Source organism: Parus major, chromosome 2, assembly GCF_001522545.3.
Source record: "Parus major isolate Abel chromosome 2, Parus_major1.1, whole genome shotgun sequence".
NCBI classification, from domain to species: Eukaryota; Metazoa; Chordata; class Aves; order Passeriformes; family Paridae; genus Parus; species Parus major.
The window spans coordinates 143259055-143275339 of NC_031769.1; the positions used below are offsets into that span (position 1 = coordinate 143259055).

Genomic DNA, 16285 nt, shown 5'->3' on the forward strand with positions numbered 1-16285 from the left:
GTGAACACATTTTAATTATTTTCTGAAGGTAAGCACAGAACAACATACCACAATTTACATTGATTCTTTAATTTACATGATTCCCTGTCTCCTGACTTAAATCTGATTTAAGCCCATCATGCAGTCTACATAAATGCCCTGATGGCTCAGGAAGGGCTGTGAAGGCCACAGGAGCATCCAGGCAGTGGCAGTAGTGTTATTTTTCACTCTGCCCCATGGGTTAACTCAATGCACTTGTCCCTGGGCAAAGATGCTCTGGTGACAGTCTGCAGGAGAGCTGGATGCTGCAGAAAGCTATGAAGGGACACACTCAGACTAAAGGAGTTAATGCTGGAAAGACATGGGTGTCCTCTCATTCAAATAGCTTTGGTTTTAGGAACACTTCTTGCTAGCTATGCAATTGGGGACATTTTTGGTAAAAATTATACTGTGGATTTTAAGTTAGAGAAATTTTTCATTAATATTTTACACCACCAGTTGAGGCATGAGGACAGGACCAAAACTAACCCCACTGCCTGTGCTTTGTACTTCAAATTCACAAGATGACATCAGAGGTACAGAAATAGTCAGGAGAATCAAGTGACTCTGATTCACTCTCTTATCCAGGTTTTCCATTGTGTTTTGTCCATTATAGATTTTAATCAAAAAGAATAAGCAGGAAAAAAAAAAATGCAAAATTTTGGGAAACTACAAGCAACATTTTAGCAAACACTGCAAATTTCTATGATTACACCCACATATGTAGTCTGCCATTCTACACAGTGAGCCATTGGGCATGGCAGAGGAAAAATAAATGTTGTTGCAATATTTGAAGGTTAAAATATTCATATGCAATTGCACCTATGAGGTTTTTTTTCCCCGATTCAGCAAATTCTGTTAAGACAAATACTTTGATATTGCACCTAATTCTTCAACAGGGATTAGAAGTGGAAGAGATGTTTCTATGGTTTGCCTATAGCTGAGAGTAAGAAGCCAGGTCCCCTGCAGTTTTCCAGTAAGAAGTGTCCCAGGGAACAAAGCCACAGCCACTGTTTGTGGAATAGAGATGTTTACATGGGGTACTTTTGGATTTTCAGGGACTCAGAGCATTGACTACAAATGAGCAAAAAAACTGTGCCAAAAAAGAACATGATGGATGCTTTTTATAGCCTTAAAAACAATCCTGTTTTCATAATAGTTCAAAGTTGTTGCTCTACGTTTCCGAAAGAGCCGGCGTTAGGAAGTGCTGACCAGCAGATTGCGCGACTGCCACCAAGTTTGCTGAACAAAAGCTCTACCTCACCAAGTTCTCACTTTTGGAAAGATACTGCATCTTGGAGCCACAATATTCTCAGATGAGGCATTTCCAAGGTGTCTGGGTTTTCCTCCTGTGCATCAGGAACACCTGAAACACTCCAAGCAAGCAGCAACCTTGCGCTCAGGCAGGATAACAACACGCTGTTTGTTCACAAGAGCTGGCAAACAAAGCCCTGCTATCTGACAGCACTGTAAAAAACATCTTATTTTCCAAGGAGAAAGATGGGGAAGTGGCTTTGTACCACCCTTGTTCAGCACAAATTTTATACTTTCTAAATAGGTGCTTTGTGCTCCCCTCTGTTATGTGACAGGGCAGCTCAAAGCTAATGTATCTGCGTAACTCTCCTAAATAGATAACCATACAAGCATCCCTTTATACACATTTCAAAGCACTTGCCTCACAGATGCCTTCTAAAGACAAAGTTCATTTATATCTGCAAGCACTAGTGTAAAGTTGCCAACTTGGAGAAAAACGACCTTTTTTCACTCTGCTTGGCCAATTCACCCTGCTGAGAGGTCCCAAGGTCTCCTCTCCAGGGCAAGCCACTTCCACGCCGTGGCCACCCACCACCCTGTACACCCAGGTACCTGTTGCAACTTCTGCAACAGCTTTAAGCTCTAAAATAATTATACTTCGAAGAGAAACCCAAATGCTTAAGACACTTCTGAGGTGCCAAAATGCTTTAAAGCTTTGGCATATCTACCTTTGCCAAGTAGTAGGAAAGGCATCAGACTCTAGGAAGCAAGGAAGGTGTGGGGAAGGGTGAAGTCATCTGTGCAACAGTGTGTTGACTAATTTAATTCAGAGGCTTTTCTATACCCCCTTCCAGCCTAATCCTACTGCTCCAAAACCACCTGCAGCAAGTGTCATAACCAAGGCTCCTAGCACAGGAATCTCTATCAGGTGCCTGATTATTTTGATATTAGAAGTTCAGAATACATCCCCTCTCCCTCTGTATCATTGCTGGAGGGATAATCATTGCTGCAGCCTTGTTTTGGTAGCAGAAGGTCCAGGATAAATGGGCAGCCTGGCTTTGTACAACAGAGATCCCAGCAAAGAGGCAAAGAAGACACCCACCAGGGCATCCTCAGACCCCAGCAATGTTGCAATCATAAATACCAAACATTAGGCAATATGCATATGTGTGACCAAATTCCTTTTGAGCACAGAAGCAAAAGAAGCTCCAAGATCCCCCATTTCAAACTTCTTGTTTCTGAAGGCACCTGCAGGGCTGTCCAAGCTTGTGCCATGGGGTGCAGAATCAAACAATGGCCTCACATCCCTGAAGGGCTTGGGGGCACTGCTACCAATGCCACAGGATTTCTCTGCCCTCACACCAAACTGGTTTTTATTTATGTGCTATCACAGAAAATAAAGAGCAACAAAAGACTCCTGCCTGTGTTTAATAAAGACAATTTCCTCAAAATTGTTTGTCTAAACACTGGCAGCAAAGATTATTCTCCTTTTGAGTACTGATGTGTAGAAAGGTAACCAGAGCATCCCCATAGCATTTTCAATTCCACAGGCTGAGCAAGAAGGAGGGACAGCAACCACTTTGCACATGGGATTAAATACTCATGAGCATCTAATGGTAAAGAGGGAAATAGCTGTGGGCACCAAGGGCCCCAACTCCCAAGAACTGGTGTTGTTCTCTTTGGAGACAAAGGGAAACTTGTGCTCCAGGACCACAGGTGAAAGGTGTTTCCAAGCCAGTCACATCACTCTGCACTTTATCTCTTGAAAGCTACAGGTGTCTTCAGCAGTGTCACCAAAGGAGGTAGGAAGGATGGGGGGGCAGAGGTTTTGTGTACCTGTAACAGCTCCCAGAACAATTATGCAAGGATGAGCCAAGGATGGAAATAGCTAAAATGTCTCCAAAGCTCTGAAAAAGTTGATTGGCAAATATATACATCAAAAAATATATAATAAAAAAAATAACCAAGCATCTCAGGCCTCTGACAATGAAGGAAAGTTACTGTGACGCTCAAACAGCCTTTGAGCCTTCCACGGTCAATTAGACCCCTTCCAGTCATTAACAGTAAATGCTGTGAACTTGTCTGACTGGCCTAACATAAACATGGTTACTGCAAACTGAGGGAAGCTTGAAAAAAAAAAACAAAACAACTTGTCTCGGCTATGCAGAGACTAAACAGAGACAATTGGGCATCAAGACAAGACAGTTCATAGCACCCATGTGTGGTTATGGGCCATAATGCATCCCCAAGTGCAGTTTACATCTCAGGTATTTCATAACAAAGTTGACAAATTTAATCTTCCTGTTTGTGAATCAAATGATTCATTTGCAAGCATCCAAACAGTTCATGCATAAGCATCTGCCCCCACTCTGCCCTGTTTAAACTACTCTTTGTTACTGGCGTTGCTATCACGAGGTCCTTTGTGTACAGTTACTGCTTTTCTCTGACATCGTTCCACACAATAAATTATGAAAGAGGTTTTACAGCAGTTCCTCCCCTTTAAAAAAGGGCAAATTACTTTTGACAGTTAAGTAGGATCTGAATAAACAGTTGGAGCAGGAAGCATCAAAAGTTGAAGTCACCCAACTACCCGGGACTCTGCAGGCTTCCTTAGCCTCCAGTTACACATTATCTCAATTTACAACTAAAAGTTTATAACCTGAGACAAAGGAAGTTGGAAAACTGAACACTTAAATAGCCTGAAGTTTCAAAAAGAGAAAAGGTCAAGAATCAAAGCATTAAATCAAATATCAGGGAACTGAAACAGTTATGCTGCCTGGTAGTCTCCAGTTCATAGATGTCCTGGGAGCTGCTATCACCTAGCACTTTTCAAGCACACTGCTGATACTCAGTTTCATTACTTTCTTCTAACCATTTTACTTTTATTTTCTTTCAACTCTTTGTGAGTTATTCTACCAGCATGTTTTCATGAAGGCTCTAGCTGAAAATGAGAGCTGACATCCAAGAAAAAAAAAAAAACAAAACAACAAAAGCAGGTTGTTAGGAGGATAATTTAGCATAACAGTGATTTTTTTCACGCCAAAAAACCAAGAGCCTTAAGTTTTAACCATTTTTAAGTTTACTTATGGTACGTGCTACTCAACCTGATTAGGAAACCAGAACCTTTCAGCCAAGAACTCGAGCCCTGTGCCAAGTAAGAGCCAGGAGAAGCCCCAGGGACACAGCTGCAGGGACAGAGCCAGCTGCTGACCCAGCACAAAGGCACAGCTGGGGGGCCACAACATCTCCCCCAGCCCCACCTGCCAGCAGCTGGGACACTCCTGCAGTGAGGGAGGAGATCTCCAGGCTCCAGCCCACCTCCCCTGGCTTGTATTCACCGGTGCCACTGGCCCCAGTGCCTGTTGGACACAGCTCAGCTGTGGTCACTCTGGGAACAGACACAGCCTTGAAGCTGCCAGTTCCTCAGAGCAGGGGCTGGTCACCCTCCACACACACAAACCTCCCTGGCAGCTGCACAAGGACAGTAGCACCAAAACACAGGGAGCTGGAAGCAGCCCATCTGCCCACCCCACAGATGTTGTGCAAGGCACTGTTGTGATACAGCTTGCACAACCCTCTCTGTGGGATGTGGTGAAGAATGTTCCTTAGAAAGCTTCAGGTCCTCCCATGTTTCACAGGAGTAGAAGCTGGCTGTGGGAAGGGTTGGTGAGCTGGCCAGAGGACATGTCTGCTGTCCCCCATCACTGCTTTGCTGGACACCCCTGCTGTGCACCCCCTCCCAATATAATGAGGGGCTAGCTCTTCCTAGCTGGCAGGGAAATGGAAATATTTCAACGCCAGAGGGCTTTTTCCTATTGCAGCAATCCCTAATACTACCTACATCACAGCTCTGTGAGGGACAGATTACAAACCCTAAGGCAGTTCTCAAAAATTCATGCTTTAGCATCTGGCACCTGAAACTGCCTCAGGTCATACCTCTGTGACAAGTGGTTCTGTCTGATAATGCAAAGTGTTCAAGGCCAGGCTGGATGGGGCTTTGAGCAACCTGGCCTAGTGCAAGAAGGGCTGGAATTAGATGATCTTTAAAAAGACAGATTTGCCCATTCACACTGGTGCCAGTGCTGTGCTTTAGCTTTAAGGGCTCCAGGCCATGGGTGGCAGCACTGGAGGGTGGAAAGGATGAACAGCAGTCAGCTGCTTTCCCAGGCTTCCTTTCCTTACACCCACCCCCCAGCCACCCTGTCTCCTTCCAGTGCCCCAGCAGCCTCCTCTGCCTCCATCCCACTGCTCCTTCCACTGACCACACACAAAGGTCTGAAATAAGCATTGAAGGTGATGCACTGATACAGGACCTGACACCTGCTCTGCAGTGCTGGGCTGGGCTTTGGTTGCAGAGGAAATAACAGACATGTTATGAGGGGGCAGAGATGGATTAGCTATTTCATAACATGGAAGAGATGGCTTCTACCACAAAGATTATGGTCTAAACAGACAAGAAAAAGCTATTGTTCCTGCAGCTCGCTAGTGTCAGGACATGCTCCCTGCCCCCTCCTGCTCTCAATCTGTCATGCTTTCATAGCTCAGAGCTGCTGCCCAGCTGCAGCCGCTTCAACAAGTGGGTGGCTCTGTCAAAGTTGGAGGCACAAACATACTGAGATTATTCCAGAAGGGAGAGGCTCACAGTATACTCAGAGATGAGGAATGTTGTCTGGCTCTCTAGGTTGCAACCTCACAAGAGTATAGTGGATTATTTTTATATGTTTAGTATTTTCACATCAATGTTGCAATGATGAGGACTTAAGTTACAAAGCATCACAGCTAAGGTTGATGACATTTCTTAATTTACATTTATCCATAAGGTTACAGCTTCTGAGTACACAGACAACTTGTTCTACCACCTATTAAAATTGCTTGGTCATTGCTATTACAAGTTCTCTTTCTAACCCCTGCCAAAATGTCTGGGCTGAAGTTTTCCATGATGAGTGCATGAGGGATTTTGCTTGTTTGTCGAGGGGAAAAGTATAATTTATGGATATTATTCTGTTCCCATGCATGGCCAGTTCCTTTTTCTAGGATGAACTTTAGCCTTCTAGAGCTTAATTTGAACTCAAACTTTGCACAAATGTCCATTGTGTTAAGACATATCTTTCATTCTTCCCAAGCAAGTACCTTAATAAAATTATCCAAATTTAAGCATTTTCACATGCTGAATTATTTGTGACTACATCTGGGCAAAAGTCTTCCACTGCTGCAGGCATCAGCACCCAAATACACAATATGATCTTCCCCAGGGCTGAGCACACAGCCTGAACCACAACAGGTGGCACTGGTGAGGGAGTGTTTGAACCAGCACCACCCAGCACCAGAATACTCCTTGCTTCTCAAAAGAGGCCCTTTCAAAACCCTTCAAAGTGGGCAAAAGATAATTCACCATCTTCAGCTGACTTATTTCAAAGCCTTACCCATCTACACTCCAGGCTAGCGCCTATCACAGGAAGAGAGCTTTGTTATCACTTTCCAGGCTGAGTTCACAAGAAGGATTAGAGTTATACACATCCAAGCTTTTATACAGCATTGGGATTTTACACAAAACTTCATAAAATTCATAGTGTTTCACATAGGAAAAAATGTGATGCTCTTAAACTGAATCATCTAGGAAAGAAAATATAAAAGGTCATCAAAAAATTCTGCAGTGCTTCTACTGCATAATTAGTTCCATAGCCCAAAATGCCACAACTTTGTCCAAGAATAAAAATACATCTTAAAATTTAGCAGGGATATGTTACAGGACATGCAGAGCATGTTTAGAGCACTCCAGAACTATAGCTGCAGGAAAATGACATCATTAGTTTGACAAGGTGCACAAGAGCTTCCTGAAGGAAGCAACCCAAAACACCCCAGCAGAGCAATCCTTCCTTCCTTTAACAGTGCACTTCCCATCCGCATGTCTGTTTGCTGTGTTCACAAATAAAAGTTCCTTTGAAAGTTGCATCCTGTTTTGCTGATTGCTTTTCCATTACAGCTTATGCCTACCAGTAGACACACTACCAGATGTTACCACTTTTTTGTTTTGAATATCACTGCCTCCACCTACAGAGTCTCCATGAGGGCATTAGAGTTTAAGAGCCTTATTACTTAGTTTGTTCTTCCTAAAATTCAGAATTTCTTAAAGTCAGGTTGTAAGAGTGGTGAAATGGTAAGGACAGAAAAACCACACACACAAAAAAAAAACCAAACCAAAACAAACAACAACAAAAAAATAACCCCAAGGAATGGTTGAAAGCAAATGGAAAGATTTGTTTTGCAGTGAGCTGAGTTTTCATGCTGCACTAAGTCCCAATGTTTGGTGTTTCCACTAATTTCTGCATCATCAGTACAGGTCTAGCAGACTAGCCCTGGTCTGGTAATAAAATAACTGGTAATAAAATAAGCTGAAAAAGCTATACTTTTGAAGCTATACTTAGGTCAGGCAGGAAACAACGAGTTGATGGCTTAGAAAAGTAGTGAATACCCAGTTTTAAAAACAGGTCTTGAAAAGGAAGATCTACATTGACTAACTCCAGCTACCAAGGAAAAAAAACTTGACAGATGAAAAAAATCTATTAAAATTTTGACAACTAACTGAAAGGAAATAGCCCCAAACCCAAAAGAAACATAGGAAACGTGATCAGCCACACAAAATAAAAGCTGCAAAACTGACACACATCCTGCTTTATACAAAGAGATACAGCTGTGGAAAATTTCTTCAGCACAGGCAGTCCAGTTGTGCATCAAGCACACCACAGAGCACCTCTGCATGGAGAACACTCCCTCTGACGACAAACTTCTGGGCATTATCCAAAGGCAACATTCTCATGCCAGCTGGGAAACAAAATAGGCCTGAACCTGCAGCAGCCCTGAGACAAAAGTAAAACTGAACTCATCGCCCTCATCATCCAAAACAGGAGCTTGCACATTCAGGTCTGACACTTGGACAATTTCAGGCTTTATCTCTACACTTGCTGTTCTGGATTAAATGTCAAATAAAGGTACTGACTCACATGGAGTCTCAGTACTGGGTTTAATTATGTCATAACAACACTTTAATGACACATGAACACACATATTCAGGAAAAGCTCTGAATGCCTCCTTACTCCTGCTTAAAAACCACAGCTAAAGGAAATAACCAGTAGGGATTACCTCCCACTAGCTGTCCCTCACTGAAGTCACCCAGGGCCCTGGGAGCGACACAGATGGGAAAAAAGCCACCACCATTTGACAGAAACACCAAGTTCAATACCCATTATATTCACAGCCATCGATTTCCAAGATGTCTAACCCAGATTTTAGTCATCCATAGGAACACACACCACTGAACCTGAAAATGGGTTTGCCTTACTTTTTGAAACAGTTGCAGAATATTTCCCCTAACATTCCAGTAGTAGCAATTTACTTGGAACTTTTGGGACAAAGCTTTTGACAGAGGGTAGAGGGGTAACAGCTGCTCCTGGACCTGAGCAACCTGATCTGGTGGGTGGCATCCCTGCCCATAGCACAGGAGTTGGAACTAGATGGTTTTTAAGGTCCCTTCCAACCCAAGCCCTTTATGATTTTATGATGAGCTACTGGAACTGGAGATCAGCCCCCACCTAACTGTCCAGGGAAATTCTCCACTGAGGCAGTTTCAGGGACAGCATCATCCTGCTTTAGGTAAACACTGAAATTCACACCTAAAGCTCAAGGGCAGTCCATGAGTGCAATGCCATCTTTATAGCAAAACAGTGATAGGAGAAACTGGGCTCTTCTGTATTTCTAGGTGCTGTGACTGAACATGAAAGCTAAAAATGAAAAGTCATCTGGAAGCCTTACTTCATCTCCAGAACCAGTTTTTCATCCTTGCTAATACTTAGCAGACACATTTCCTTTTTGCAGTTGAATTTTGGAACATTTTCCTTTCAAGTGATCAAACCAGAGCAGTTAAAGTCACTCATGTTGTATATTGCTGTGACTGAACTGATCCAGGCCACTGCTTCCCCAGGCTGTGCTCTCCCTGACAGCAAACAGGATTTTGCTGCCTTAAGCTTCCAGCTGTGCACATGATGTAAACATTGCTGATCCACCACAATTAGAACTGGTATTATTTTTGAGAGTTTCACAGTTTCTGCTCATGTTCTGAAGAGCTTCAAGCCAGTTCACCCCTTCTGCATCTTTTCTTTTACTCTTTGTCTATTTTGAGACAATAAAATCAGGAATTGTCTTTTTACATATATGCTCTATGTTTTGTGCTCTCTAATGAGGTTAAGTAAAAAAAACCAGTATTTTCTGTGGGAAGCTAGAAGTTTGTCAAAATCTCTTAAGCTGGTCATGAGAAGATTTATGTTGCACTTCAATCAAAGAAATTAATCACTTAGGCTTAAAAATCTGAATCAAAGAATTTTTCTCCCAACACTTCACTATAATCTCACCTGATCTACAAGGGTAAATCACTTAATTGCCTTATAACTCCCTCTAAGGACCAGGTTCCCTTGCCAAAACATTCCAAAAGGTGCCCTGTAATCATCATAGTCCAAAAAGGAATATCCAAAGTGCAGAGTACCTCCCACCAGAGGAAAGACAATATGGGAATCCTGCCAGTTCTACTGAGCATTCATACAATCTACTCAGATGGTCTGTCACAGTTTTAGTGCTCCTTTTATTTTGGCAAGAATAAAGAAGAAAAGCCATTGTGGAAGGCCCAAACTGAAAACCTTAAGAGCTTGTTTTCTGGTAGCCCAGGTGCTGGTTCCCAAATGCAGGCAGGGCATGTGGCAGCCCTCCCTCAGCAGAGGGTGACACTTCTTTGCCTAACTCCGTGGACACCTGATGCTCTGACATCTGTCTTGCTGTCATCTTGGTAAAGAGGCCAATAAGTGCAAGAAATAAGTACACAAACCCTTCTTTCCAAGGGAAACAAATGAAAACACCTAGTTTGTCTAGACCCTTCTTCCCCAGCCTGGTTCAAGGCCAGTCACTTTGCAGCGTCCATTCTTTGAGGAAGAGCTCATCTTTTTACAAGAGCATATAATGACAAAAGTTGGAATGGCTTTAAACTGAAAGAAGGTCCATTTTAACTAGATATTGGGAATAAATTCTTCACTGTGAGGGTGCTGAGGCACTGGCTGCCCAGAGAAGCTGTGGATGCTTCATCCCTGAAAGTGGTCAAGGCCAGGCTGGATGGGGCTTTGAGCAACCTGGTCTAGTGGAAAGTGTCCTTGTCCATAGCAGGAGAGTTTAGCTAAATAATTTTTCAATAAAACCATTCTATGATCTCTCAGTTCAGTAATTGTAGAAATTCCTGTTCCAAGTTTTCCAAGTTGAAATCAAACACATTCGGATATCTGCTGCGCAAGGAGCTCTGATTCAGAAGCTGAGGCCTCCAGGTCCCAAAACCATTGTGCTGTGGCATCTGTTCAGCTTCTACTGAAAAATATTAGGTATAAAAGCAAAACCCTGAGGAGTCTGCCATTACTACATTAAAACCTGCTTTCACTGCATCTGTGTTTTCCATATCAAAACACACACCAGCTCCTCCTGAACACATTCTTGAGTTACTCTTCTTTGAGGGCCTGGGACTCATTAGTACCCTGGGAACTGTTCAAACCTTTAAGAATCACTATTTGTGATGCATCTACTCCGAGCTTTAGCATTTCATCCGAAATCATTAAATTCTTGCTGTGCACAGAACATCACAGCATTAGCTGCCTGCTGTTTATTCAAGTACTGGTGATAAAAACACAGTCATTCTGTGTCAAACTACATTAGACTCTGGTTAAAAGACCACAAAATTAAAACAAACAACAACAAAAAAAATCACACAAAAAAACCTAACAAAAATACCAAAAACCAAAACAAAACAAACCCCCACAAAAAAAAAACACCAACAAAAAAACAAAAAACAAAAAGCAACAACCAAACATGTTCCCAGAGCTAAGTTCAAAGTGCACTGCTTAATGCCACTGGCTGAAATTTTCATGCAAATTATACCTGTAACAACCAAGGCTAAAAACAGCAAGGCAGTTCTTCTCAGACGTTTACCTGAGGCACTTGATAGCTCCTCTTTACAGGTTATTGCCATTGCTTTCCCTCAACAGTGAGTTTTGCAGCAGGTGTGTAGCTTTGACACACTTGGATACACAAAAAAAGTTGATAAAAAGCCAAAAGAAAGGAAAACAATCAAAACACCATGCAGAGAACCTGGACAGAAAGCTTCAGGTTTTCTTGGACCTCTTCCATGTCATTACAATTGCATTTTCTAGGTTCAAAATACAGTTCCTATTTAAACCAGAGAAAAAAAATCATCAAAATAACGCAGGTGATAAGCACTTCTAGCTGAAGTCCTGTTCTGGGGATGGGGTGCTACACAGGGCACTGTGATCTTTGCGAAATAATGGGTTATGCAGTGAGCAACGCCAACTTACAAGTGTTTCACAGGAAAACTGAACCACGATGAAAAGCCCTTAGCAGAAGTGAAATCCCTTCTTTCACCAAGCGCAGTGCGGGGCTGCACTCCGCGGCGAACCCTCCCTTCAGCGCCGGGAGCAGACTGTGCCTGCCGCCACCCAGGGTGACAACAACCCCACGGAAACACCCACCGGAGCCCAGCACGGCTGTGCCGTGCCCCGAGCCCAGCACAGAGCGGAGAGACACATGCAATCACCAGTGGTCAACTTCCGTAGAGAAAGTGAGGCTGTGCCTTGACTTCACAGCTGTTTGCCAGCCCAGCCCATGCCATCCCATCCCGCTGCTCCCCGGGAGCCCGGACCTTGGCAGCAGCATCCCGCAGCCGGGAAGGGCCGGGCTCCGGCTCGGGGCGCCGAGAGAACCCCCGATCCCCCGGCAAAAACCTGCTGGGAGCGAGGGGAAAGGACAGACTTTTCATGAAAAGGAGGAGGGCGGTGCAAGGATGGGCGCTGGAGGGGACCGCGAAGGCGGGTGAATGGATTCCTGGAAAGACAGATGGACGGAAGGATGACGGAGGAAAGGTGGCCGGAGCTCCCTTACCTGCCGCGCCGCCGCTGTCCCTGCGCCGCTGCCGCCCCGCGCTCCGGCCGCCGCCCGCCGGGAGCATTTATAGCCCCGGCCCCGCCCGCCAGCGGCCCCGCCCGCCCGCCGCCCCTGTGCCCGGCCCCACAGGCACCCTGGCTAGCAGCAGGGAGCCCCGACACCCCCGCAAGCCCGGTCCGCCTCCTCCCCGGCCGCGCAGCCCGAGCGGAGGAGGCTCGGCGCTGCCATCGCGTTCCGGGCAGGCTGGAGAGCGGCCAGCGGCCGAGACCCGCGTCCCGCTTCCCCCGATAGCCCGGGCTGCCAGCATTCGGCCACGGGAGGGGAATGTGTGCCAGGGCTCGCCCGAGGACCGAGCAGCAGCCTTGGGAGAGGCTGAGCCGAGGATGGCGGCAGCGGGGTCCTGGCACAGGTGGTCAAAGTCCTTGCGACATCTATATATAAACATAAAGTCTATTTACCAGTTGCAAAATCTTGAGCTCACACATTAAAATGACCACTAGGAAGGAACTGTAATTGCAGGAGGGAAATAACGTCTTTGAGCATTTCTGGTGAAGTTCAGAGGGTGCAGCGGGTGCTTCAACTGCTGAGTGAGTTTCCCGGTGAACAGCCCTTTGGCAAGAAGCACAGCTAATCGTTTATTCCAAAAAAGAGGCCCTCGCCTGCTGAGCAAAGAGTATCTCTGTATACATGGTTCTGTGTGTAGCCATCTGCCAAGAGGCGAGTTAAACTGTCACAGCCTGAGCTGCTTTTTCTGTGACTTTTCTGTGAAACACTCTTCCCCCAAGTGTGTGATTTCACTTAGCAAACTTCACTTTTATGGCATGTTACTGTGACCCAAACACATGAAATCCACAGCATGTTGTCATTCCCCCTTGTGAAGTGGCCTGAAGGGGAAATCAGAAATTCCTCAAACTCTGTTTAACTCTGTTAAACTCTCAGTCTCTGTTTCCTCAGCTATATAGCAAGGTTATTAAGCCAGGTCTACAAAAGCTTGCTTCTGTTCAAATGCATATTAACATCTCTCTTCCTAAGTCAGCTTCTGCACCTGACACAGAAACTGCTGCCTTTGGAAGTAGAACCCTGGAATTCTGGTTCCTTTTTCACCACAAAATTATGGGAGATCATGTTGTGCAGCAATAACTCTGAAGTATTACCAAGTGTACAATATAGGAAATGTCTTGTTTTCTTCCCTTTGATTAGTTAATGTCTTCAAGGATGAAAAGTATTTCTGAACAAGGCAAGAGAGCATTTGTCATCCTAAAATAGCACTGTTCTGTATGTGCTTTCTTTGTTGTTTGAATGATAAAATGCCTAATCTTTTTCATAACTGTTTTAAACTGTGATGCCAGGAAACCAATGAAACTATCACAAATAATTTAATTTGCAACTGAGCCCATTTTGAAGTCATATGTTCAAAATTATGTCATCAGGTCACTGGCATGCTCTGTTTGTTACGGAAGATCTGTCTAACTCAGTGTACCAAAGTTATGGAACAAGCGCAAAAGCTAGAACAAGAACATGGGCTTGACTAATTTTCCAACAGATTAATCCTTCCCTCATCTGATCATGAAACAATATCCTAGTTCAAAAACATTCAGTCCTTCAGAAAACAGATCTGGGGCAGTGTCTGAATTGTATGATTTGGCCCATCCTCAACCAGTGTTTCAGTGTGCTGTGCTTGGCTGCTTTTTGGGGAAGGGGCTGAAAGCTTCAGAGATTCAGATGGAATTAACTATTAGTCTGTTCACTAGATAAAGACTTTTGCAGTTAAAAAACAAGTAATGGGTCTGGAATGGACGGGAAAACTAAAATTAAGTGGGTTTGTTTTTTTTTTTTTGGCCTTGTAGTTTGTTTGTTATTTAGAGCACATGCAGTGTTGGACCTTCAAAAATGCTGAAGACAGGCAGGTAGAAGTCCCAAGGAGTAGTTGCTTGCAAAGCCTGGTAATCTGTGCATCCAAACAGAGCCTTCACTAGTTCATGCACTCTTTCCAGCTATTTTGCTAGTTGTGGCTGAGAATAACACAGTGATTTATAGTCACTTTTGAGAGACTGGTGGATTGCAAAAGAAAATGAAGTAATTCTAAAAATCCAAGTTATGACATATTTTACTGTGTGAAGATGTAATTGGTAAAATTTGTACTCAGACATCCAAATTCTGACCTGTGCCAGAAAGGAGCACAGCTGAAAGCTTGGGGAACATCACTCCCCTCTGCTTGAAAAAGTCTGCGCAGAAGACAGGTTGGAAAAACAGGAATTTCCAGGCTTAATTTGCCAGTGTCACTGCTGACAATGCAACAGCACAGCCTCAGTGAGTTTTCAGGCCGTGCTGCAGGGCTGCTCTCGCTGCATTCCCACAGCAGCTGCATGGCTCCTGTAGCAGGAGCTGTACGTGCACAGACGTGTGTACTTTAGGAACCACTGTGCTGAGGAGACAATACAAGCTGCCACCCATGTGGGCCCTCTGAAACCCTAATGGGTACTGCTACTGTAAATATTATTTCATTTAATAAGCTAGCTCTGTGCAGCTGGTATGCACTTGTCCTTTTGAGAAGAGCATCTCTGGAGGGGTGGCTGCCCTGACACAGATCTCCATTCCCATGCCAGCAGAGAGGCTGTGCAAATGAACCTGAAACCTCTCCAGCGCTGCTGGTAGCCTTCACTTGAGATCACAGCATAAGTCTTCAAGTTATTTAAGAGTACAGTAAACAAGCCCTTGATTTAGTTTTATTTTACTAAATTGGATTGTTGTAGGTATCCACACAACCAAAGAATGAAAGGCCATAATTCCATGCTAGTGAAAAGACTAATCATATGTGCTGAGCAGAAACCTGCCTATGTGTTCCTGTATCTGGCAGTAACAATATTTCAGCATTTAAATAGCACTTTAAAGCCATTAACTAATCAATGCTAACAAGGCTCCAGGGAAAAGAGTATGGTGCAAATGAAGAACCACCAGAATTGAGACCTGATCCAAAGTCCACCAAAGGGTGTCAATTCCATCCATTTCAATGCTATGGAAACAGATTTTAGTTATGAGACTGTTCTTCTTTCCCTTGACATTGTATTTCTTGCCATGCCTGCATTAATTCAGGAAATTTCAGTAGTTGTGCTGCAGCAGCAAAGAAAGAAAAAATAATTAAATAAAGTGGGAGTACAGTGTTATATTTTACAAAAAATATTATGTGTTTGTTTAGAGAGATCTCTGCACACTGTTTACATTTAAGCAGTGGTAATATTATTAGTCACTGCAAAAGAAACTGGGTGTTCCCTTGTTCTCGCTAACAATACAGGAGAGATAATTTTGGATTAAGCTACATGTTTTATGAAAAATATACTTGATGTTTGCTGGTTCATGTTAAAAGAATTCCCTGTGTGACACATCAAATATCACACCCCATCCACTGGGAATTTTATTCTACTATGGCTTTTTGTTGCTGTCTTTGGATCCCTGGATGATGCTGACATGTAGCCATTCAGATCGGCTGTCCTTCCAAAAATTATTCAGTGGAGCTTTGAACCAAGGGCACTGACCTCAGTTGAAAATATAAATAAATAACACCACAAAATGAAGATTCACATGCCTTTGCCAGAGGCATGACACCACAGACTGAGGATTCACATACCTTTGCCTGGTAATATTCATATCCCCACTTAAGTACTTATTTCCAGTTTGGAAACTACTTTTGGCAGGTTTAGCTGCTTCAGCAAAAGCAGCTAAATGGGGGATGAGTCATTTATTTGGTCTTGCATTAGGAACTTCCTGCCATTTTCAAAGGAAGTGGACTTTTTAAAATATATTTCAGAAGATTGCGTTTATCTGTAATGAATGGTGGGGGGGGCAGGGTTTGAGCTGTTTCTCTTTGAACAGGTTTGTGCCTTCAGGAGGTTTTGGTGGGGTGTTTTACCAAGGGGAACATTTCTGTAGGAAGCTGTGTTGGCTGGTGTGGGATCAGTGAGCGTTGTTCACAGCAGGACTCGGCTGCTGAGTGACGCCCAGCCTCGCGTTCACCACTCGGGCTCTTGGTCC

At 43.9% G+C, this 16285-nt stretch overlaps 1 protein-coding gene across 1 annotated transcript in view; it reads right to left on the minus strand.

Moving 5' to 3' along the window:
- Positions 1-12288, minus strand: part of NDRG1 (N-myc downstream regulated 1) — a 39270-nt gene extending 26982 nt beyond the window's left edge. The window contains exon 1 of the mRNA XM_015619159.2: positions 12254-12288. The gene's annotated coding sequence lies outside the window, so the exon portion shown is untranslated. The remainder of the gene's footprint in view (positions 1-12253) is intronic.
- Positions 12289-16285: the final 3997 nt, after the last annotated feature.